This window comes from Acomys minous, assembly GCF_964271855.1.
Source record: "Acomys minous genome assembly, chromosome: 1".
Classification (NCBI taxonomy): domain Eukaryota; kingdom Metazoa; phylum Chordata; class Mammalia; order Rodentia; family Muridae; genus Acomys; species Acomys minous.
In genome coordinates, this window is record NC_140483.1 from 144,757,950 (window position 1) to 144,784,985 (window position 27,036).

The 27,036-nt window shown below is 39.2% G+C and overlaps 1 protein-coding gene and 1 pseudogene across 2 annotated transcripts in view; one reads left to right on the forward strand and one right to left on the reverse strand.

The window, feature by feature from the left end:
- Nucleotides 1-27,036, reverse strand: part of LOC311598324 (bile acid-CoA:amino acid N-acyltransferase-like) — a 63,233-nt gene that overhangs the window by 15,736 nt on the left and 20,461 nt on the right. The window lies entirely within an intron of this gene.
- LOC311598357 (small ribosomal subunit protein eS27-like) lies at nucleotides 683-1,037 on the forward strand (annotated as a pseudogene). Its single transcript has one exon. The product of its transcript is annotated as a small ribosomal subunit protein eS27-like (transcript).

Genomic DNA, 27,036 nt, shown 5'->3' on the forward strand with positions numbered 1-27,036 from the left:
ACTTGTCCAGCTGTAGCGAAAACTGTTTCTTTCCATATTGACTACCCACCTCTTCTAGTATGCTCGTGTACGGAAAACAGGATAAAACCCTAACGTTCTGGTGTTGAATCTCCTTCGCATAGAAACAGAAGCTGCTCTGTCTAAACTCCAGGGATCCAGACACCAACACTTCAGAAGCTCACAATGGAGTGAACGCCCTTGATATATACCGAATATTAAATGCTGTAACTTTGTAAAGTCACCACCCACAGCAAGATAGACCTCAATTTTCAATCAAGGAAATGCATCACAGTCTTGAACGCAGGCCAGTCTGGCAGGGATATTTTCTCAATTGGGGCTCCCTCTTTCCAATGATTCTAGCTTGTATCAAACTGACACAGAACTAGCCAGTACATCCTCCAAGATTTAACCCCAATAAACCTACCTAAGTTTACCTCCCACTGATTTCCTATATAGGCCTGCTCAAACTAAACTATATCGTTTTCCAAACACATCCCACCTTCTTGACACTTGTTAGATTGTGTTCTACATCTGTCTTCTGCATGAAGTACTGTGATCTTTACTTATGGAAGCCAAAAACGCATGTTTCTAGGAACGTCCGCCTGGCTTCTCTATTCAAATGATCAGTTCCTTTGATCTCTCCGCAGTCTACACTGCCCTATCGCATCCTACACACATGCTTTTCCGGCGGTGACGACCTCCCTACGAGAACATGCCTCTCATGAAGGATCTCCTTCATCCCTCTCCAGAAAAGGAGAAGAGGAAACACAGGAAAAAGCGCCTGGTGCAGAGCCCCAATTCCTACTTTATGGATGTGAAGTGCCCAGGCTGCTGTAAAATCACCACGGTCTTTAGCCATGCACAAACGGTAGTCTTGTGTGTTGGCTCCTCCACTGTTCTCTGTCAGCCTAGGAGGAAAAGCAAGGCTGGCAGAAGGATGCTCCTTCAGGAGGAAGCAGCACTGAAAGTACCTAATTCAAGATGAGGGGGGAAACCACCCCAATAAACACATTTTGGATATATAGGGGGAAAAAAAGACATTTAGTACTATGCTACCTTCAATTTCCTTGATGACAGTAGCACTTCTGCCCTGGGTCACAATAAAGGACACCCCCAACAATGTCTCTTGAGAACTACCTTACCTGATGGTAAGGCCTTTACAATTGTAAGATCTGGCCTGTTTTGTTCATTTGGAGTTCTTTGAAAAGAAACTTAACAGCTGCTTAGAAGAGAACCTGGCTTACATCCCATTTAAATGCTTTGGTTTGTGAACTACCTAAGTAATCTATTCCTCAGGGAATTAGCATCTGACTAGAACTGACCATCGCTATAAAAAACAGGTGACCAGAAATGAAATGTCTCACCAAAAATATGCTTTGGCTGTCTTGAAGAAGACGCACCAAGATAGAAAAGTTGTTTTCTTCAAGGCTGCCAAATACAAAAAGCCAAAACACTAAGAATGTAACATTTATATAATTCCGGATTGTGTCATTGTTCTTCTTGTTATAGGTAGTTTATTGTATTATATGTATAATAATATAAATGTATTTGTTAAAAATAAAAATGTTTAATTAATAAAAAAAGAAAATTGTAAAAAACAAAACAAAATATGCTTTGGAATAAAGCTTTTCTTGTCTACTTAAGCCTGTTCTACCAACTAATCCTTTGTCCTTCATAATACTTGTGTGGCCTGAATATATCACTCAAAAGTTCTTGTCGTGGAAGACACCCAGGGACCGATTAAATAATGCTTTGTTGACTCTAAATTTTCTTAATGTGAATAATGAAGGGACGTCAGCTGCGGAGAGACACTGGGTGATAGAAAAAACTGAGGAATTGGGACAACCAATATTCTTCAAGAACTTGGCCAGTATGAAATGGAAACCTGCAGTAGTTTTGAGATGGGGTGGTGGGTATGCGTATGTTTCCACAGGGAATGAAAATATATGGCTACTAACTAAACTTATAAAGATTAGATCTGACCATATAACAAGTGAATCTTAAAAGCTACCTGGTTCTTAACAGTTTAACATTGTCCCTTACAGCTTAGAAAACTAATGCCCTCTTCTGTCCTGTTGGTGTATATGCAGGTAGAGCCCTGTAGTTACAAAAAACAAGACAATGCTAAAAACAACAAACAACATGGGTGATTTAACCCCAAAAACATGCCTCTGGCACCTCGAACAAGATGCCTCCACTGATGTTCCCTTAAAAAATTATACCTGTACTAATGATTTCAAAAGTACTTTCAGAACAAAAAACAAAACAATTATGAAGATCGAACTTCTGCCTCTAACACTACTTCTTCTTCCAAAAATTACATACATATTAACAATAAATCGGCTAGCCGAAAGGATCGATCCCAAAAAGACTGGACAACAACAACTAACTTTTCCAGCACTTGGCCAATATATTATTTTTCTTGGTTACCCGAAAAAGATTTTTCTCCTAAACAACATAAAGTAATTTTAAAAACACAACGCCCCCATTTCCAGTAGGTGGGATATGTGTTTTTGATGGGTTACCAATACTCATCTTTGCCTAACGAGGTTATTTACAATTAATAAAAGTTCATTTAAAGATTTCTTTCTTCTATCTTTCTTTCTCTCTTACTTTCTATCCCTTTTAATATTAAGGAAAAGGGGGAAGGAAGGGAGGATACAGGGTTGTAGAATAAAAGGTAGATTATTAAATCTACTTACTTCAAAAATTCTACATTGGTATTGTAGATTGATGGAAATTTAAGATTTTTGATTGATGGAAATTTAAGACTTCAACTTTTGCTTCACATTGATATGAACTTAAATTGTATATTCCATTCATTTTTGCCTTATATATTGTATGTTATATGTTGACAAAATATTGTATATTGTATGTTAAAAATTTAAGTTCTTTTTGTTCAATGTTTGTTTAATGTATTATACATGTACCACTAATGTCTTATAAAAAATTGTTCTGGATCATCGGGGATAAAAGTTGGTATTTAGTTATGTAGAAATCCTACTAGATACTCACTTTGTTATAGAGCAGGCTTGTTTAATAGCTCGTATGTGTCTTCAAAGGAATAGATTGATAACTGTAAGAATAGATAGATTTGCTCTTCAAACTCTTCAGAGATCCACAGAATATGGCATTTAATGATGAGGGCTTTCCTGACAGAGAGAGACATCTGCTCCTGGCCGCCTCTCCATTTGCATCATTGAAGATGGGGGCTTCAAAAGACGCTGGTTACAGAATGGTCACTAGACGGAAAAACTGCTCTGCTACTGCTCTTATCTCTACGGCTGATGACAGACTGACTGTCTGCAATGATCAACAATGATGCTGGAAAGTTGACTGTCCAGCTTTGAAGAGACTAGATGGACCAGACCGTCGGATTTCCTGCTTCAAAAAGCAGTTCGTTGGATGTTTTGGACCGATATGGCTGAAGACTGATTGCCCCAGTGAAGGAGAGAATTCAATGACTTTTCAGGCAGTCTACTCTCTCTGTACTATGCAACTTGGAAGTTGCCTGCCAGCACTTCCTTTATTAGATAGATTTTCCTTCTTGGGTCTCTGATGGGATTGAAGACTAGATAGCCACAGTGTTACTAGAAGCTTTAGTCTAAGAATTAAAAACACATTTATAGATTAATAATTGCAATTTCTCATGAAAGAAAAGTACTCTCTTTGGTAGGATAGTGGAATACTTTCCCTTAGGTTAACAATTATAAAAGGACTTTGTAATGTTCTTGATACCTGATGAGTATGTATATATGTATATGTGTGTATATAGTTCTTAATTTTTTAAAAGAGAAGGGGGATGTGTGGGAAAGATTAAGCTTTGTCACAGGTGGAAGCAATCTTGGCGGGCTTTACCCTTGGGGCACACCATGAATACCTTGTGAGAGACTGTTTGGAGCCTTCCTGGGCTTGGAATTCAGGAAGCCTATTTGGGAACCCCACCGTGGCTATTGTTTTCCTAATTGACCCTCGAAGGGAGAAGGAGACCGCCCTTTGCATGTGACTGGGAAGGGGGTGAGAAGAAAAACAAGAAGTTAAGAGAAGGGAGCGCGCAGAGAGGAGCGAGCGGCCGGACCAGCACGCGGGACGGAGAAATACCTAAGGACCCATCCTGTGGAACGGATACCGGAAGGTTCATTCTTCTGTCTCTTTATTTTTTTTTTCCTTCTTGTGTATGCTAGTTGGGTTGTACAATAAAGTTTAATTGTTAATAAACAGAGCCAACAGTTCTCCTTACTTGCTCCCAATCTGCCTGGCCAACCTGGGACCTCATTGGAGGAACCCTTATGCCTGCTAACACCAGAGACAACCTGATCACTAGAAGACAGCACAAGAAGACTAGCAACAAAACTGAGAGCCAGGTAACAACACAGGAAACCAGTGTGATCATAACACAGAAGGCCCTGGAGATATGAACACCCACTAAACGCGAGGAGACTTAAAATCTGAGGTGATGAAACTGATAGAAGCTTTGAAAGAGGAAAATAAATCACTCAAAGAAACACAGGAAAATACACTCAGTCAGATGAAGGAATTGAATAAATCCTATAAAGAATTACAGGAAAGTTCAACCAAATGGGAGAAAGAAATGAATAAAAGTATTCAAGACCTAAAGGGGGAATTAGAAACAACAAAGAAAACACAAGCTGAGGCAATCTTAGAGTTGGAAAACATAGGGAAGAGAACAGGAAGTATGAAGACAAGCCACACCAACCAAATACAAGAAATGAAGAGAGAATCTCAAGTGTGGAAGATGGGATCGAAGTTATCGATACATCAGTCAAAGAAAATGTTAAACCCTTAAGTGTTTCTCAGCCATTCAATATTCCTCTGTTTTAGAATTCCGTTTAGTTCTGAGCCCCATTTCTCAATTGGGTTATTTGATTTGGTGGTGTTTATTTTTTTTCCCAACTCTCTACTCTACTGTGGAGAATGTTCTGACCATTGGCTAGATCTGGGTAGCGGTTTAAAGTTTACAGCCTGTATTGTCCTTGGCTGGTGCCTTAGTTTGAATGGGACCCCTGGGCCCAAATCTGCCTATCATAATGTTCTACTTCTAGGTTTCTTCGACCCATTGGATCCTTCTACTTTGCCATTCTCCCATGCTTCTCTCATCTAGAGTCCCAATAGGATGTCCTCCCACTGGTAATTGAAGGCTTTCATGTGACATGCCCCTTGGGCTAATATGCAGATATAAGTGAGTATATACCATTTGCGTCTTTCTGCTTCTGAGTTAACTCACTCATTATGATCATTTCTAGCTCAATCCATTTATCCACAAATTTTGGGAATTCCTTGTTTTTAATAGCTGAATAGTATTCCATAGTGTATATGTACCACAGTTTCTTTATCCATTCTTCTATTGAGGGACACTTAGGCTGTTTCCATGTTCTGGCTGTTATGAATAAGGCTGCTATGAACATGGTTGAGCAAATTTTCTTGTTGTGTGCTGGAGCATCTTCTGGGTATATTCCAAGGAGTGGAATAGCTGGGTCTTGAGGAAGCCCTATTCCCATTTTTCTGAGATAGCACCAGATAGATTTCCAAAGTGGCTGTACTAGTTTGCATTCCCACCAGCAATGAAGGGGTGTTCCTCTCTCCCCACATCCTCGCCAGCATGTGGTTTCACTTGAATTTTTTATCTTAGCCATTCTGATGGGTGTAAGATGGAATCTCAGAGTTGTTTTGATTTGCATCTCCCTGATGACTAGGGACATTAAGCATTTCTTTAAGTGTTTCTCAGCCATTTGGTATTTCTCTGTTGAGAATTCTCTGTTTAGTTCCAAGCCCCATTTCTCAATTGGGTTATTTGGTTTGGTGGTGGTTAATTTCTTGAGTTCTTTATATATTTTGGATATTAGACCTTTGTCAGATGTAGGGTTGGTGAAGATCTTTTCCCAGTCTGTAGGCTGTTGCTTTGTTCTCTTGACAGTGTCTCCTGCCTTACAGAAGCTTCTCAGCCTCATGAGGTCCCATTCATTAATTGTTGACCTTAAGGCCTCATGCGGAGGCCTGATTGCACTCAAAGAAAGAATAAGAAGGCTATCAAGCTGAGATTTGATAGCCTATAACCATATTGGGAGAGGATGTCCCTGTCAGTCTTAGACCATGGGGAGGAGGATAGGATGAAAGCAGGAGGGAGGGGGGAATGGGAGGATACATGTGATGGGATAACAATTAAGTTATAATCTGAATAAATTAATTAAATAATAAAAAAAACCCAAAAGGTTAAAAAAGGTTAAAACTAAAAAGTTCCTGACCCAAAACACCCAAGAAATCTAAGACACTATAAAAAGACCAAATCTAAGAATAATAGGAAAAGAAGAAGAAGACTCCATGCTCAAGGTCCAGAAAATGTTTTCAACAAAATCATAGAAGAAAATTTCCCCAACCTAAAGAAAGAAAAGCCCATTAGTATACAAGAAGCCTACAGAACTCCAAATAGATTTGACCAGAAAAGAAAATCCTCCAGCCGCATAATAATCAAAACATAAAATATACAGAACAACAACAACAACAAAAGAATATTAAAAGCTGCAATAGAAAAAGGTCAAGTCACGTATAAAGGCAAACCCATCAGAATTACACCTGACTTCTCAACAGAGACTATGAAAGCTAGAAGGGCGAAGATGGAAGTCATGCAAACATTAAGAGACCACAAATGCCAACCCAGACTACTATATCCAGCAAAACTTTTCAATCACCATAGATGGAGAAAACAAGATATTCTATGACAAAACCAAGTTTAATCAGTATCTAACCACAAATCCATCCCTACAGAAGGTACTAGAAGGAAAACTCCAATGCAAGAAGGCTAACTATACTCAGGAAAACACAGGAAATAAATAACTCCACATCAAAAAATCCAAAACACAGAAACACACAAACCCTACCACCACCAACATCAAAACAAAAAGAAATAACAAACACTGGTCATTAATATCTCCTAACATCAATAGCTTCAACTCCCCAGTAAAAAGACACAGGCTGACAGAATGGATGCAAAAACCGGATCCATCATTCTGCTGCATACAAAAAACACACCTCAGCAATAAAGATAAACATTACCTCAGAGTAAAGGGTTGGGAAACTGTATTCCAAGCAAACAGACCTAAGAAACAAGCTGGAGTAGCCATTCTAGTATCTGACAAAATAGACTTTCAACCAAAACTAATCAAAAGACATAGAGAAGGTCACTACATCCTCATCAAAGGAAAACCACGCCAAGACAATTTCTCAGTTCTGAATATCTATAGCCCAAACACAGGAACACCCACATTTGTATAAGAAATGTTACTAAAACTTAAGCCACACATTGACCCCCACACATTAATAGTGGGAGACTTCAACACCCCACGCTCACCAATAGACAGATCATCAAGGTAGAAATTAAATGGAGAAACAAGGAAACTAATAGACATCATGAAACAAATGGATATAACTGATATCTATAGAACATTTCCCCCAAACACAAAAGATTACACCTTCTTTTCAGCACCTCACGGAACCTTCTCCGAAATTGACCACATACTTGGTCACAAAACAAACCTCAACAGATACAAGAAAATCAAAATAATCCCTTGCACCTTCTCAGACCACCATAGATTAAAGATGGAACTCAACAACCAAAGAAACAACTGAAAGCCGACAAACTCATAGAAACTGAACAACTCCCTACTCAATGGCATCTGGGTAAGGGACGAAATAAAAAGAGAAATTAAAAACTTCCTAGACTTCAATGAAACAGAAGGCACAACATACCCAAACCTATGGGACACAATGAAAGTAGTGCTAAGAGGAAAGCTCATAGCACTAAGTGCCTTCATAAAGAAACTGGAGAGATCCCATACTAGCAACTTAACAGCACACCTGAAAGTTCTAGAACAAAAGGAAGCAGACACACCCAAGAGGAATAGATGGCTGGAAATCATCAAACTCGGGGCTGAAATCAATACATTGGAAACAAACAAACAAAAAAACAATTCAAAGAATCAATGAAACCAAGAGCTGGTTCTTTGCAAAAATCAGCAAGATTGACAAACCTTTAGCCAAACTAACTAAAAGGCAGAGAGAGAGAGAGTATTCAAATCAACAAAATCAAAAATGAAAAGGGAGAGATAATGACAGACAGTGAGGAAATCCAAAGAATCATCAGGTCTTATTTCAAAAGCCTATATGCCACAAAATTTAAAAACCTAAATGAAATGGACAATTTTCTTGATAGCTACCAACTACCGAAATTGAATCAAGATCAGATAAACTAATCGAATAGTCCTATCACAACTGAGGAAATAGAGGCAGTCATCAAAAGTCTCCCAACAAAAAAAAGGCCCAGGTCCAGATAGATTCAACGCAGAATTCTACCAAACCTCAAGAGAAGAGTTAACACCAATTCTCTTCAAACTATTCCAAAAAATAGAAACAGAAGGAACATTACCAAACTCATTGTATGAGGCCACAGTCACCTTGATACCTAAACCACAGGACAACTCAACAAAAGAAAAGAATTTAAGACAAATTTCTCTTATGAACATTGATGCAAAAATACTCAATAAACTACTCGCAAATTGAATTCAAGAACACATCAAAATTATTATTCACCATGACCATGTAGGCTTCATCCCAGGCATGCAGGGGTGGTTCAATATATGGAAATCCATCAATTTAATTCATCATATCAACAAACTGAAAGAAAAAAACCACATGATCATCTCCTTAGATGTAGAAAAAGCATTTGACAAAATCCAACACCCATTCATGCTAAAAGTCCTGGAGAAAGCAGGCATACAAGGCACATACCTAAACATAATAAAGGCAATATACAGCAAGCCTATAGCCAACATAAAACTAAATGGAGAGAAACTTAAATCAATTCCACTGAAATCAGGGACAAGACAAGGCTGTGCACTCTCTCCATATCTCTTCAATATAGTACTTGAAGTTCTAGCTAGAGCAATAAGACAACTAAAGGAGATCAAGGGGATACAAATCAGAAAAGAAGTTAAACTATCATTATTTGCAGATAATATGATATTTTACATAAGTGACACCAAAAATTCTATCAAGGAACACCTACAGCTGATAAACAACATCAGCAAAGTGGCTGGATACAAAATCAACTAAAAAAAAAAAAAATCAGTAGCCTGTCTGCATACAAGTGACAAACAGGCTAAAAAAGAAGTTAGGGAAACAACACCCTCCACAATAGCCACAAATAATATAAATTATCTTGGCGTAACCCTAATGAAGAAAGTGAAAGATTTGTATGAAAAAAACATCAAATCTCTGAAGAAAGAATTTGAAGATTTCAGAAGGTGGAAAGATCCCCCATGCTCATGGATTAGGTGAATCAACATAAGGAAAATGGCCATCTTACCAACAGTAATCTACATATACAATGCAATTCCCATCAAAATACCCACACAATTCTTTACTGACCTTGAAAGGTCAATTTGCAACTTCATATGGAAAATCAGAAAACCAAGAATAGCTAAAATGATCCTGTACAATAAAAGATCTTCTGGAGGAATCTCCATCCTTGATCTCAAGCTATACTATAGAGTGACAATAATAAAAACAGCATGGTACTGGCATAGAAATAGGATGGTTGATCAATGGAATCAAATCAAAGACCCAGAAATAAACCCACATACCTATGGACACTTGATTTTTGACAAAGAAGCCAAATCCATACAATAGAAAAAGGCTAACATCTTCAACAAATGGTGCTGGTTTAACTGGATAGCTACATGTAGAAAAAATGAAAATAGATCCATATCTATCACCCTACACAAAACTGAAGTCCAAATGAATTAAAGGCCTCAACGTAAAACCAGGCACACTAAATCTGTTAGAAGAAAGAGTGGTGAAGAGCTTGAGCTCATCGGCACAGGAGACAATGTCCTGAACAGAACATCAACAGCTCGGGCTCTAAGATCAGCCATCAATAAATGGGACCTTATGAAACTGAAATGCTTCTGCAAGGCAAAGGATATTCTCAACAGAACAAAACAACAGCCTACAGACCAGGAAAAGATCTTCACCAATCCAACATCAGACAAAGGGCTAATTTCCAAAATATATAAAGAACTGAAGAAATTAAACACCACCAAAACAAATAATCCAATTTAAAAATGGGGTACAGAACTAAACAGAATTCTCTATAGAGGAATATCGAATGGCTGAGAAACACTTAAAGAAATGCTCAATATCCTTAGTTATCAGGGAAATGCAACTCAAAATAACTCTGAGATTCCATCTTACACCTATCCGAATGCCTAGTATCAAAAACTCAGGTGACAGCAAATGCTGGCGAGGATGTAGAAAAAGGGGAACATTCCTCCATTGCTGGTGAGAGTGCAAACTTGTACAACAACTTTGGAAATCAATCTGGTCCTTTCTCAGGAAATTGGGAATAACTCTACCTCAGGACCCAGACATACCACTGTTGGGAATATACCCAAACAATGCTCCACCATACAAGGAAATTTGCTCAACAATGTTCATAGCAGCTTTATTTTTAATAGCCAGAATCTGGAAACAACCTAGATGCCCCTCAATTGAAGCATGGATAAAGAAACTGTGGTATATCTACACAATGGAATACTATTCAGCTATTAAAAGCAAGGAAATCTTGAAATTTGCAGGCAAATGGATGGAACTGGAAAAGATCATCCTGACTGAGGTAACCCAGACCCAGAAAGACACTCATGGTTTATACTCACTCATAAGCAGACATTAGCCACACAATGCAGGATAACTACACGACAAAACATTGTCAGAAACATCAGCCAAAGACCATGTATGATATGCACCTAGACCCACTGCTTGGATGTAGTAGCACACAGTCTACTTGTGATTCCCTTGTCTGGAGAGGAGGGATGACTACTTCAGGAATGCACTCTGGCCACCAAACTTAGATCACTTCCCCCTGGCAAGACGGCCATGCCAGGCTACAGAGGAGGAGGTTATAGCTAATACAGATGAGACTTGATAGGCTGAGGTCAGATGTTAGGGGAAGAGGGCTCCCCTGTCTGAGTACTAAGGGAGGGAGGGAGAGGGGATGAGGGAGGGAATAAGGCTAAAATCAGGATGTGAAGAATTTAAAGTGCAGAACAAGCAGGTAACTTATATTACTAATCCCACCATATGGGACTAGGTCTGAGACTGGCTGAAACGTGAATGTCTAGGCATAGACAATGATTCTTGTTGACTAAGGAACCCCGATGAATTACTATTAGATGCCATTCTTCATATGGCATGAATGAAGATTTACAGATGTCTTCTTTTTCTGCTCATACAAAGAACAGAAATCCAGCCTTAATTGTTCCATAAATCATGCAAACCTCTTATACACTTATAATTTTAGGACTGTATAATGCTTGTGAGAAATTAGATGCTTTAAGAACAAAAGAGCCAGACACTGACACTGGATCAGACCTGACAGGATGCATTCCTCGCAGCATTCTGGACATTAACATCCTGTTTGGAGAAAGTGGTTGAAAATAAAGAAGAGGGAATATAGACATGTCCAGGGAAGATAGAACAAAAAGTTGATTAGTGAATCTACTCCTCAACTTAATGCCTCAATTGTCACTCACAAGATATTTTTAAGTCACTGGTATAGACTTTTGTATATAGATGCAAAATAAATTCTAGATACAGTGGTATAGAATTCAAATGTAATATTATTCTTCACACATACACTATATATGTATGTATGTATTTCTACTCTAATATGAGTTATTGTACCCATATCACTCAATTATAATACAAGGTTAACTTCCAATGCTTTGAAAGTGCTATCAAGCTGTTTAAAAGAAATAAGTTATACAAATTAAGTGTTAATAGATTAAGCCATGGTCATGTCAATTGCCAGTCTACTTTTATCACAAGAATATACATCTTAGGTGTGGCAGATAGATATGACTCTAGAAAGACAGTCTCCAAAAACTCCAGAGACATGCAGAATATGGCATTATAATGTTTTTTTTATTACTTTAAACATTCGTTGACAGTAAGACAGGTTAACTTCTGGCAACACCCAGCCTACCTCAAAGAAGTAATGAGCATCAAAGAATCTTCTTATGGAAATGGCTTCAAATGTGGCAAACAAGCCACTGGGGAAAATGTCCTTATTTCTACCACAGACAGAATTCTGCCTTAAAAAAGGGCAAACTTGGATGCAGGCAGAGTCAACGGCTAAACTCTGCCAAGACAGGGTAAGCAAGTCCTCAATAGTTCTTGCCTCACAAACATGTCTGTCAGGTATACTGGGCCAGAAGGCTGAAGAAGATGCTCCAGTGTTATAGAGAGTTTTGGGTGACTATTCATGTAGAAAACTGTCTCTGCCATCTTTTCATTTGGAAAACTACTAATCGGCACTCCAGGCATACTCAGATAATCAAGTTTACTCCTTCTCAAGTCTCTGAGGGAGTTGACAACCAGGTAGCTTAGTTTTACAGTAAAGGTTAAATGTTTAGGGGTTAAGATATTTTTAGGTCTAGATAGATGATAAGGACAAGTTGATAAGGACAATATGTAATAGAGACTGATTTACATTCAGAAATTTAGATGCACCAAGATAGGAAAGATGTCTTCTTCAAGGCTGTCAAATACAAATAGCCAAAACACTAAAAATTAACATTAAATAATTCCTGATTGTGTCATGGTTTTTCTTGCCATAGCTTATCTGTTGTATATATATGTAATAATATAAATGTATATGTACAAAAATAAAATAATTTTAAAAAAGAAATAGCTGGACCTAAAAAAAAAAAAAGAACAAATCCTATTTATAGCTCCTAAAATATTTTGAAAATCATTTAACATTATCTAATCTTAATTCTAAAGGCTGATGGGTCACTCTTTGTGTCCTTAAGATATGAACCAAATAATTAAATGGAGGCTGTACCTATACATTTTCTGGGGCCACCTTAAGCCCTTAGGTAGACAACTGAGAAATCAGTTTTTGTAACACTTCTTGTAGGTAGACTATGTCCTTGTGGGAGATAAGCATACCATCCATGTCATGATCCAAATAAATCTGTGAGTATTTATCTATAATATTTTGTAAACCCATATCTACACATTTTTGACAAAGGCTAGGATTATTTTTCATGTCTTGATGTTTATGATATAGCTGTCTTAAATTTGTAGGTGGAAAATCTTTTGCGGTCTTGAGGACTTAAAGGAATGGTAAATCAAAAAACAAAAACAAAAAATCCTGTAAACTACAACTATGATATTATCATCCCTAGGAACAACAGGAGATGGCAAGCCAACTTCAAGAGTTCCCGTGTCTTCCATAATTTCATTAATTTTTCTCAAGTCTTGCAGGTACCTCCATTTTTAATTTTTTAAAATAACAAATATAGGAGTATTCCAGTAACTATTGGAAGCTTCTATATGTCCCAGTTGTAAATGTTCATTAACCAGATCTGTGGCTGCATGTATCTTTTCTGCAGTTGGGGCCGTTGTTCTACCCATGCAGGAGTCTCAGATTTCCAAATGATGGGGTGGGCAGCTATTTTAATAGTGGCCCCCTAGGAAAATATTTTTATCAAAGCCTTATCCCTGTCTGTTTTGATTTTGTTTAGGTTGTATGGGCTCTGTAATTTACTGACTATTTTTCTCTAGACCCCTAATTGGGATCAAATTTTATTTGTATCATTTGAGAAGCAACTTTATCTTTTAGACTTATTAAAAGAATTCTCATTTGTTCCCAAATGTCTCTTCCCCATAATGTGAAAGGCAAAGATGGAATAACATAGAGACAAAAGGAGGCAGAAGCCTCTTCATCTGACCATGTTAAAAACCTGAGCACTTTTTGCCACATTAACAGCTTTTCCTAATCCAATTAAAATTGATGGGGTATTTTGGGTTTGCCAAGAGGAGAGCCAGTATTTTCCAGCAATACAAGAAATATCAGCTTCTGTATCTATAAGACCCTCAATATCCGTGTTTTGTACCTTTAAGATTTTTGTAGAGTATGAATTTTTAACTTCCTGTATCCAATGCCATATCATTAGAACCAAACCCTTGATTTCTAAGAAAAGGGTTTGTGTCACTACTATTATTTGAGAGGCCTCGGGTTGGCCTCTAACCCACTTTCCTGGCTGGAAGACTGGGATCATGTTCCTCTCAGTAGCAGGGCTAAGCATTTCTCCTTGAGCCCTTCTAGGAGGGGTCGATATTCCATCTTTATATTTGGAATGACACTTTCTTCTTCTGTTAAAACCCCTTTGACTGTGAGGGCATACTGTTTGGGGCATATTAATGAGAGTTGTATTTGTTTGTGGCATTCGGCTAGTGCCTATGGCTGTCCCTGTGGTGGTAATTTTTTTCTTTCCTTTCTTTAAACAGTCCCTACTAAAATGACCTAGCTGGCCATATGAAAACTATGATTTATTCCTTCCTCCTTGGGTGTGGGTTTTCTGACTTTTTAAAAATTGAGTAATGGTCTGTCCTTGATAGACTGCTGCAATAGCTATTCCTTGTAAATAGGAAGGAGTAATCTCAGAACATACTCTAACAAATTCATTGAGATCTCCTGATTCTAGTTGGTCTTGGCAGTGTCTGGCAAGCAGAGTTTACATTATCAAAAACAGCTGTTTAATAATAATTTGTGTAGTATCACTTTGAAGAACCATTTTATTCACAGCTTCCATCAGTTTGGATAAAAAAATGCTTCAAAAGGTTCATCAGTTTATTGCCTAATATTAATCCTGTTGTCTTAATATCAGAGGAAAGGAGCCTTCTCCTTGCTGCTTCAGCAATAACTGAACATGGGGTGAGAACATATTTACTAAGACATAGTTGATCTTTAGCCAGAATCCAGTCTCCAGCGCCCATGCACATATCCATAGTCATCCTAGTTCCTTTCCTGCCAACATTTTGTAAGGCAGTTTCCTTTTTTGCTAATTCATGTTGCTCTCTGTGTGTGTGTGTGTGTGTGTGTGTGTGTGTGTGTGTGTGTGTGTGTGTATGATAGTGTGGTGTATGTATATTTATGTGTGTGCTTATGTGGTGTGTGTCTATGTTTATACATGTATGACCATTTGTATGTGTATATATGTTTGTGTAAGTATGTATATGTGTGTGTGCTGTGTGTATGTATGTTTATGTGATATGTGTATGTGTGTGTTTGTATGTGAAAATGCATGTACAAGTGTTTATATGTATGTTTGTGTGGCGTGTGTATGTGTATATATGTAGGTATATATTCAACTCTCCAAAGCAGAGAGTTTCCCCAAGTCAAGCATGACTTAGCAACCTGAAACCAATCACAGTGGGTCATCCATCTACTGGTCAAACCTTCCACTAAAGTAATTGTATGTGAAGAGGAGGGTCCATAATTTGTAGTAGCCTGCTTAAACTTTTCTAAATTTTTATAGAATAAAATGCTCCCATGAAGGTTCTCATTCTCTTCATCATCAAAAATAGCTGGAAAACAACCAAGCTATTGTCCTAATTGATGAGTTTGTTTAAGAGCCCCTCTAACTCCAATGAAGAGACAGGTATTTTACCCTTTTTAGACTCCTTAGGCTGGAACTAGGCTTTAGATAGCAAAGAACATCAATCTGGATTGTGATATTCTGTGGCCTCTTCCTCTAAATCTGTCTTTTCCTTAGGAGACCTTCATCGTCATCATGGTAATTCGCCATCTTAAAAACCTTATGAGAACAAGGAATATAGTGAGGGTATTCTCTCCATATGTTTTGCCAGGCTTAAATGAATCCCCTATTAACAATAGGAGCTGATACAGATGTAAACACACAAGGGTCTTTTAATTGTTCAGCTTAAGCTGGACCCACACTATCACCGACACAGTGGATTAGGTGTGAGTCCCGAGTTCAAGTAGCAAGAACTTTTTATAGATTGTAGTGAGCGAGAAAGCAGGTAAGTTGAGTTTCTAGTTTGGCAAGCATCGTACTGATTATTCCTTGAAGTAATATTCATCTGGTACAAGTCCAGTATCAACCCACGAATAATTAATGTCTACAGAATAACTCTTGAAAGATCTGGGGGAGCATCTGAACTGTAAGACTCACTCGTGTCAGAAGAGTCTTTTTCTGAAAGCCCCAATGAGAGATGGAGTCTGAGATCGATACAAACGCAAGAGGCTTTTATTGATCCATCGTGATGGGGTCTACCTGCCTTCAAGAAGAAGACCCAGAGAAGCAAAAGCAGTGGGTTTTTAATACCCTTTACAGAAGCAGACCTCAGCAACAGTGATTATTACTGTAAGGAGCCAGCCGCACCCAATAATGGCGCTGGTCTGTGTGCTGCTACCTGTAAACAATTGCCAGTATGCATGGTTTGCTAGAGCTATCTCCAGTTGCCCCTCCCGTCAGGGGGACTATGCTAATTGTAACTATGCTTGTGTAGCTGTTGACCTATCTGCACTCATATGTTAATTAGGCATGCTGCCTGAACCTGTGAGGTGTTAACAGGCCACTTTAGATGGTATTTAAGTTCAAGCTCTAGGGGAGGTTGGGGTCTTTCACTTCAACTTCAGGTGCTCAGGCCCTATTGGTTTGGTCTCTGTAGAACTTTTAGTTCTTTCTTATTTTCCAGCTGATTGGTTAGTTATATATCTCTGTGCCAAGTGTATCTTTGTGGGTTTTTCTAGATCCAGAGTTCAAGAGTAGGTCACTCAAATACAGAAATGAAAGTTTTAAGCAAAATGGAGTTACTTTGGTCCAACACATCATCTCCCCTTGCTGAAGGGCAGGGCAAGGTATCTTTCTCTTTAGTCTTGCCAGTATCTAATACTTGCCTAAAAATGCTCCAATAAGAAAAAGCACTGAAGGGTCAGAGTGATCCTGAGTGGATCTTTACTGTCCAACTTATGATACTGAAATCCCAGTACCAATCCCTAAACTCCGCTCAAGGATCTGGGATGGAACAATACTCAAGGGGGAAATGGGAGGATCAGACATTGCTGAAAGGGCCGTGGCTGGAGTCACATAATCTCCACAGGCACTGGCCAACCTCTACAGACACTTGCAATACCAGCTGGTCTCACACCGCCTCCACGGGCAATAGCAAATATCAGTTAGAAGCACATAGCCAGATAGGATTTTCCCTAGAAGTCTTTAAAAGAGCCTGCAAGTTCCTCCTCATGGTTGCCGCTATTTGTATGGTTGGTTGATGCCTGCATGCAGGCTGTTTCTGCAGAATAAATTCTCTTCATTTACATACTATTTGAGTCTGAGGTTTTCCTTCAGCGAGTTTTGGACCCTTAAAGCCCCAACAGGCATTTTCTTAGTTCCATTCTTCTGACACCAAAATTGAATATTTTTCAGGATTTTTTTTTAATCTCAATCTGATCCCTAAGATTGGGAACTCTAAAAACCTATCTTTGATCTCATTGTGATCCCTGAAATTGAACTGTAAATCCCTGTTTCTTGTGGTTGATCCCTAATACCCCTTTAATGCAAGAACTTTCTCTTTATTGTAAACAGGTGATTAAGGTGTAGTTCAGTTGGCCTTATACACACCTTTAATCCAAGAGCTATCTGTACACAGGATTTAATAAAGTTAAATGATTTAATAAAGGTCAAGGGGTAGAACAAGAAACCAGCTGACAGGGATTAAACAGTAGGAGGGACTTGGAGTTGAGGGGTATTTAAGACTGCCTGTAGAAGTAGGAGTATTTGGGTCTTTAGTCTTTGTCATTCTCCCTCTTGGGATTTGAACTTGAGCTCTTAAGCTCCTCAGCTCCATGGCCTTTGGCTTTTTTAAGCTTTGAGCTAGTAAGCCTTTGTCCTTGGGCTTTTTTGGCCTTTTCCTCCTGGGCTGCCAGCTGAACTAATGAACCTTTTGGACCTTCTCCACTGGGATGTGAGCTGAGTAGGAAGTTCAGCTGGGTGCTTTCTCTACCCTCCAAGCCAGCAGGTTTTTCATCACAGCATCTGACTCCCGAGTCTTCATTGGTAAAATCGAATGATCAAAGATTTTCTATTAAAATAACAAAATATCCTTCCTAGTCTGTCTCAGGTTTCTAAATCCGAAGTCCTGAAGAACCGAGGAGCATCACTGCGCAGATTCTAAGAAAGCAGTTTATAGCAAAGTGCTGACTTTGGTTCCCCTTTTTTTAAAGTATGCTGTATTACTTCTATAGGGTCTTTTTTCTTTAGAGACTTTATGGCTCATGACTTATTTATAGTTCTTAGCTTTTCACCTTTCACTACCTGGGTTTATTTCTTACCCAGGGGGCTTGCAAAGCCCTTTGATGAAGTTCTATTCTTACCTCAAGTAGACTTACCTCTATGGGCCCCTTTTTAGGGGGGCCCTTCAAGGTTATGGATGCCGGGGACTTGGGGGATGACTTCCTGTCACAGAAAGTCTTTGCCAACATGGCATGCACAGAGTAGGCAAGGAATCCTCAAGGAGAGAATGGGAGTTAGGCAGTGGTCTGGAATGTCGAGGAATCAGGCCACTTCTTTGGCTCTGACTTCTAGCAGTCAGGTACTTCTTTATTTGCTCAAGTTCCACAGAACAAAAACAGACTAATGATTACCCAAGTGGTACAGTGTGTGTATGTGTGTGTTTGATGTTTCATTACATGTCCAGGGTTACAAGACCATTTACAATATACAAAAATAACAGATTTTTTTTCTTATTATTAGCCCTATAACTCCAATTTAAAGAATCTAAAGAATGTCTTCTCCAAAGCAAACACATTTAGTGCTGTTAGAAAGCACTCCAGGGGGTTGGAGAGATGGCTCAGGGGTTAAGAGCACTGACTGCTCTTCCAGAGGTCCTGAGTTCAACTCCCAGAAACCGCATGGTGGCTCACAGCCATCTGTATAATGTGCACAGTATACATAATAAATAAATCTTTAAAAAAAAATAAGTAAGAAAGAAAGAAAGTACTCCAGGCAGGCAGAAAATATCTTAACTGGTCTTTTTATGAATAGCAAATACTAATATCTAACTCCTTTTACTATATGTATCATCATCTACACTATAAACTAGGAAAAGTTCATTTTACTCAATCTATTTTATTTAACGAGTTTTGTTCCATCAAGTGTGTACCCTAAATGACCCCCCTATCCTTTAAACTAATTTTGAGAGAGCTCTAAGCCTGTAATGGAAGGAGGCCTTGAATCTGAAACCTATGCTATTGTTTTACAAGAAAATCCCAATCATTCTATTTTACCAATAAAGACTCAGGAACTCGATGGAGTGAAAACCTACTAGCTCAGAGCAGCAGAGAAAGCACTCAACTGACCTTCCTACTTAGCTCATGTTCCAATGGAAAAGGCCCAAAAGGCTCACTCGTTCGGCTGATAGCCCAGCAGAACGAGGCCAAAAAACACAAGGCCAAAGGCTTGCTAGCTCACAGCTCAAAAAAGCCCCAAAAGCCAAAGAACTCAATATCTCAAGAGCTAAAAGCTTCTTTTTCTTCTACACACTGTCTTAAATACTGCTATACTCAAAGCCCAAGTAATCTTTAATCCTAATGAGCTGGTTCCTTGCTCTGCCTCTTGACCCAGGGTTAGCTTTATTAAGTCCTGTGCACAGAAAGCTCTTGGATTAAAGATGTTTGTTACAGCTCAACCACACCAAACAAAGGGCAGATTTTTACAATTCACAACCTTAGGGTTCATAATGGGATCAAATATCCTTCAACATTTCCCACCTTTTGTCTAAATAAAAAACATTTTCTCTAATATCAATAAACTATGTACTACTTGGTTAAAAAATGCATTCATAATTTCTAGTCCATTACTTGGCAACCTTGGAAAAAAGCATTCTGACAATCTAGCCTATCTTGGTGAGTCCAAAGTTCTGTACCTAAATCATTTTGTATCAAAACTTGCATTAGCAATTAAAACCATCTTTAGACCTAAAACATCTTAAATCCTAAACTCGAGCCAGGTGCGGTGGCACACACCTGTAATCCCAGCATTCTTGGAGGCAGAGGCAAACAGATTGCTGTGAATTCGAGGGCAGTCTGGTCTACAAAGTGAGTCCGGGACAGCCAAGGCTACACAAAGAAACCCTGTCTCAGAAAGGGGTGCGGGGGGCAAGAAAGAAAGAAAATCATAGACAACTAAGTTTAATTGTAAGACTTTAAGTATTTATTATTCAACCCCATCAGAGACCTAAGAAGGATAAATGTTATCTGAATAAATAGGAAGTACAGAACAAACAGCTTCCAAAACTATAGAAATGACCAACACTTCTGGCTGCCTAGAAAGTCACTCAAGACTGGAGCATCATCTTTAGCCTTCTGACTCAGAATATCTGCCAACCTTTACTATGAAGCAGGTAATATGAAGGACTTGCCTACCTTGACCTTGCAAAGCTTGGCAGTCAACTTTCCTGTACCTAGTTTTGTCCATCATTCTGTCTGCAGCAGAAACAAGGACAATTTCCCCCAGTGGCTACCTTGCTACAGTGAGGTCATCTCTTAAAGGAGAATTTTTTGATGCTCATCATCTTCTTGGGGTGCTGTCAGGAACTGTCATGTCTCTTGTCAAAATATTCTCAAATTAATAAAACATCTTTAAATGCCATATTCTATAGATCTCTGAGGTTTTTGAAGACCATCTATCTATCGCTAGTATATCTGAATTACTAGTTGCCAGCTATATATTGACTGATTAACGTAGAAAACTAGTGCCTAATAAAACCACAAATTTGATTGACTATTAGTTTGCATTTCTTAATTATCCTAAACAGTTGATGATAATAGATTTCAAAAAGACTAGAGCATCACATTTCATTTTTAAGAATTACATAGGTACATTACCATAAAAAGAGTTGATACATAATATGCTGTAACTAAACTATAAACATAATTCTGTATCAATATACAAAGGATCTATACCATTGTAACCTATTATAATCATAATTTTGTATCAACATACATAGACCTATGAGAGTACCTTCAATTATATACCCTTTCTTGCTGTTGTTGATATATATTTCTAAATCCCCCTTTGTGGGGCTTTGCTGGGTAGAGGTCTTGAGTCTGCCCTTCTCTTGAGAAGCCAGCTTACCTGTGTTGAAAGAGGAAGCACTCTCTCCTGTCTCTAGAAAGCAACCATAAAACCTCATTTGGCGGAAAAAGTGTGACTAATCTGGTTCTGTTAGACTTGGATTGTCAGAGTCTATTCCTGGAAGCACATTGATAGCCAGAGTCCAGAGTCGATGCAAAAGCAAAGGAATGTTATTAAACCAACACACCAGAGTCCACCAAGCTCCGAGGAGATGGAAGAGCTCATTCTGTAAAAGAGGAGGGTTTAAATACCCTTTACAGAAGCAGAACTTAGCACAATGTTTAGTTACGAAATGATAGGCTCACAATCTGTGGTAGTAAATTTCAAGTCGGGTGAGATGGGGGCATTAAATTCCAAGGGTAGGGTGGAGATGGAGGTGAATGGGGGTCTGAGGTAGTAAATTCCAAGTAGGGTGGGAAGGGGGCAGTAAATTCTGAGAACAGGTTGGAGACGGAAGCTAAGGGAGAAATATTAACTTTGTCCTGAATTCTTAAATTGCTTCTGAGTTCAGGCCACCTGGAATCTTACATTTCCCCCCCCCCCCCTCTTTCTTGTAACTATTTCAATCCTGAAATAGTGAGGTCTAAGTGTTCAGGGGCCAAAGGTGAGTAAAATCATGAGAATAAGAAGTGGCTCAATTGGAGGTGGGTTTTTAATAAGTGTCCCCAGTAGTCTCTCACCACCACCAGCCCCCCCCCCCATGTTTTACAGAAGGTACTGTGCCCTCATGACTATTAGCTGGATAGAACCGAATCTTTGCTTGATATAAGGGAAAACACAAAACATGACTAGTTTAAACAGAACTAAGAGTTTGTTTTCTTATAGCCATTGTCCCTCGTGCCAGAGAGTTGCCCTTGACTAAGTATTTCAGCCTATAAAGTGGGGGAAACGGGTGCTGTGGTCACCTCTGTAGCTTCTTCAGGATGATATTGGGGCATTGTTATCAGAGCCTAGAAAGACTGAAAAGCTAGTCAAAGGCTATTGTCAAAGGCACTTATCAAAAGCATCTGTTTATCTCATCCAGTTGATGAGACAGGGAGTAGTCATATTGCAGGACTGGTTTACATCAGCTTCCAGCAGGTCCAGATCTCAGCAGTTCTGATGGCGTCTGTTACCCAGGTAATTATCTGATGAGACAAATGTATACTAGGGACAGAAATTAAAATTGTGTCTATAAGACAGCTAGAGTAGGCTTATGTCTTTGAAACCCAGTAAAAGCACGAACATTCTTTTTTCAGTCCAGAAGACTTGATATACAGATTGGGCAGACTCATTTTTAGCATGATGAGAAGCACCCTTAAGTCTATATTGAGAATACAACCAAAGGGAAATTTAAATCTTGAGTTTAGGACTGATTAATAAGCAACCAGTACTCTTCCAGCTTACTAGTCTCATTTTAAATCTATTAACTTGTACTTATGTACCTTAAACACTTTCTTAGACTCTCGAATATTAAACACTTTTTCAGACTCTCAAACATTTGTATTTCAATTTGAAATACTTTTTTATTAACATTCTTGTCTTGCATGTGTCAACCTTTAAACTCTTCCTCAAACCCTCAAATGCTTTACTTGCCTAACTTAAATTTTCAGATCCTCAGACTTTATATAAACTACACCTTTGTTCTATCTAGTTATTCACTAATAGACACAGGCAGTTGAGTTACACTAAAAACTGTTTGCCATTTAACATGAAGCCTGTGAGCAAGGCAAGCCTGTCTGTCTTTTTTAATAATAGAAGAGACCTAGTACCTAGTAGTTTTGACTAGCTAATGAGTTGACTATTCTAAAACAGTGGATCTAATTGTCCTCTAGTTGTCAAGCTACCATTAGCTTAGCCATCAATGTAATCAGAGACCTGAGAAGGATAAACTGTAACCTAGACAATTTTATGTACCAATCAAAATGACAGAGATGGCTAGCCATATCCTGGTACCTAGACAGTTATCCCAGTTGTCTCCTGTGGTAACATGGCGCCATGGGCAGAGACAGTTTGGCCATCAGGCACAGAGACACAGAAGATGACAGGCTATTTCTGTGGAAGGAGAACACAGAAGATATTGATCTCACATTATATTCAGCAAAGTGAGACAATGACTCTCTGGAGGTGTCCAGTTTGTCCACAGTACATGGTGGGTCTAGCCACAGGTGAAGCATTAGGGAAGTTTTGCCCAGTGGTTAGAAACCACAATCCAGAGTTGGAGTCATCTGTCATGCCAAATCTTTTCAGAGACCTTGGGAGTTACTGCTAGGATGTAGCATTTTTCTGACATAATTAGTTTAAATATATTTAAAGCCACATTCAGCAAATCTCAGCTAAAGTTGAAGACGAGCATCTCTGTGCTCAGTCTTTGTCTGTCTTTAGTTATCTGTTTTAATTTACATCTTACAAATATAAAGCAGAATGTTATCATCTATAATCTGGAGATAAATCCTAGAGGACCACATCTGTCTAATTTTAGTGTATCTGAATTGTTTGTTTTTAGTTATATATTGGCTTATTATTTTAGAAAATACTTGTGATTAACTGAATTAGTACCTAACAAAACCATAAGCTTTAATTATCCTAAACAGTTTGCGACAGTAGCTTTTTAAAAGGAATGAAATTGCACACAGCATTTTGAGAATTACATAGGCACAATACCCTAATTTTGTATCAACATACAAAGATTTGAACAACCAAAAACCATCTGCCCCACCTAGGGAATAAGGCATCATTCTCTTAGAATTGTTTCATTAACTATCAGGCAACTGATTTACTGATATAGCTGACCATAATCTACATCAGTTATTAGTATAACTTTAAATCTATTTCTGAACTAATATCAAAGTTAATTTTTAATCATGCATACAGTTCATTGATGGACTGGCAATTTTGCTGATTTTGTCACATTTTATCATTAAGACTGAACAGCAAAAGCCAATTTAAAGGACAGAGGTTGCTCTTGGTGCTAAGCAAGGCAACTGACTGTGGTTGGCAGCCTTCAATAGGGAGGTTTGAGTCTCCCGCAATCAAACTGGTTCCCAGCTATGTGACTACCCTTAGCCAAGATGACAAAGAGGGTATGGCCTCACCCATTTTATCACTGAATCAACATGGTGGCCAGCCACGTAGTGTTAGAGGCTGTGGCGGGCAATTTAAAACATAGCCATATTCAGAAAATAAGGCCAAACATATTCTTAAGGCAGTAATTTTTACCTTTTTGAGAATGAAGGTAGACCATAATAACCATAAATTTAGAAGACAAAACCCAAATTTTAACAGTGTAAACAATTCAGGTGAGTAGCTCTAAAATGAATAGTTCTTCACTTAAAAGTATCTTTTAGAATTACCCATTTCCAAAGTCTGCAATACGGCAGTCTGTTAACCTGAATTAACCTTTATAACAAGCAGAGAGCTCATTAGGGCCAAATGGCTCTAAAATTGTTGCCATATCTATGTGGCTATCTCAAGATGGTAGAGTCACATGGCAGACAACTGTAAAAATATCTGTGTTACAAACACAAATATAGACATATATGTTCTAAACGAGCATTTGGACTTAAATTTTAAACATCGTACCCAGTAAGCAAATTATAAATCCTTAGATAAGAGTTCACAGTATAATCTTAAGCTATCTAGCCTGGAGTTGTAACTTTAATACCTTATTAAAGAAACATTGTTTTAAATCTTGTCTTTTAAAAGTCTAGTTTTAAATACAGGACAATAATTACATAAAAACCTTAATTTAAAAATACCTTTAGAGACCATTATGTTCATGTCATTTGTTGCTTAGAATGGCTCCAACTCTAATTTTAAAGTTTAAGTTAACCTTTCTGTTACAGATGTTAAAGAATTTTTTTTGTTAACTATCTTTAATAACCAGTAAGCAATGTGTGCAGAACATAATAAATTTATACATTTAAAATCAAACATATAGTGGCCACATACATTAATACATTTTAAGATAGGCAAACATAGTTGGAGGGCCAGGCTTGTGACCAGACTGTGAGCTGGAAACAGCCTTCACCAAGGCCAAACAGCAGCCACCCCCCAAAAACCTGCAGTTCTGGTGTGGTTTTGGTGCTTGGTGTTTGTTCACCACAAGTGGTGGGAGTAGCAATCCTGTTTCTGCCCCTCTCCTCCTAATGCTGCACACTCAAGCTGGAGAGCACAAGCAGCTGGGGAGCAGGGCGTACCTCTGCTGCCTGAGGGCTCAGGTGTTTCAAACCAGCAAGGATCTAATAGCCTCTGGGGCCCCCAGAGGGCATTTTGTGCTTAGGCCAGGGCTCTCCACCAAGGACTCAGCGGCAGCCCAGTATTCAAGTGGGAGGTGGGTGGCACTAGACTCAAGTTGCCATGCTTGAGACCTGGCCCATTTCTAGAACTGAGACGGTTACAAGCAAAGAGAAGCACAAAACAAATGTTACAAGCAAACAGAAAGACAAAACAAATGTGCCAGTACAGCAAGAAAAAAGAGAAATTCAGAACTGCCACTGTCCTGAGAGCCAACAGGTTCCGTTCTGGCAGAAACTAAACTCCAAGCAGCCTATCCTGTAAGCAGGCTCTGCCTGAATCAGAAAAACAGACCTGGTCTGGAATTCCTACAAAGGGTTCTTAGTCACAAGAGTCACACAAAGCACAAACCGACAAAATCAGACTTCCTGATGCACACAGGTAGTAAGACATTTGCTTCTGCCATACTGCGGGGGCGACCCGCGTTGTCTTCCAAACTTGAAGTTGTTTGTCTCTTTTTTTCTGTCCATCAGTCTCTCAATCAACACTGCATCTCGCAAACCAGAGCCCCTGCCACGAGCACGGCAGAAACCAGAGCCCCCCCCCCCCAAAAAAAAAAACCCACACAGAGACCAGTGCCCCTCCCATGGACATGGCAGAAACCACACCTCCGCCATAGATGCAGCAGAACAGACAGGCATGGAAAACCGCACACAGGTAAAACCACAGAACCAACGCCCCTGTCACGGGCGTGGCAGAAAAAAGACAAGCAGGGAAAACCACACACAAGCCATGCCCCTGTCTGCTGCATGGCCTGGACCTGCGAACGGAGTCTTGTACCCTCTTGGGCAAGAGCAAAGTGCTCACACACAAATTGGAGAGGGGCTATTTCACCCCGCTCCTGGAACTTACAGAGCGTCCTCTGACTTCACCCAGGCAGGGACACTATTCCCCGGCAGGAGCAGTTCTTTCTGGGGACCCCAACTTGTGTGAGGACACAAGGGTAACATGGTTGCTTCCTCAATCTAGGTGGAGACACGTATGCTGTCTCCTTAACTTAGGCAACTCGATTCCCCGTGCGTTGCTTCCTCAACCCAGACCGATCATTTAAGAACCAGATTCAGATTCAAAGAGAAAGTAACAGAACCACATAGACACAGACAAGAGACAAGCCAAGCCATGGCAGTATCTGATATTTCTTATTCCTCGACCGGAGTCTGGTCCTCAAGGGGCTACAGATTTCGGTGGAACCTCCATATGTTAGACTCAGATCGTCAGAGTCTAATCTTGTAAGCCCATTGAGAGTCAGAGTCCAGAGTCGATGCAAAAGCAAAGGCATTTTATTAAACTGGCACGCTGGGGTCCACCAAGCTCAGAGGAGATGGAAGACCTCGTTTTGTAAAAGAAGAGGATTTAAATATCCTTTACAGAAGCAGAACTCAGTACAATGATTACTTAACAAGTGATAGGCTCACAATCTGAGGTAGTAAAGTCCAGGTAGGGTGAGATGTAGCATTAAATTCCAAGTAGGGTGGAGATGGAGGTGAATGGGGGTCTGAGGTCGTAAATTCCAAGTAGGGTGGCATGAGGGCAGTAAATTCTGAGGGCAGGGTGGAGATGGAAGCTCGGGGAGAATTTTTAACTTCGTCCTGCAATTCTTAACTTGCTTCTGAGTTCAGGCCACTTGAAATCTTACAATTCCTTTCAATAAAATACTTGAAAGCTGCCTCTGAATTAACAGGAGACCCCATTCCAGAGACAGGTGCCTGGGAGATATCCCCGGGTCTGCCTCTCGAATTTT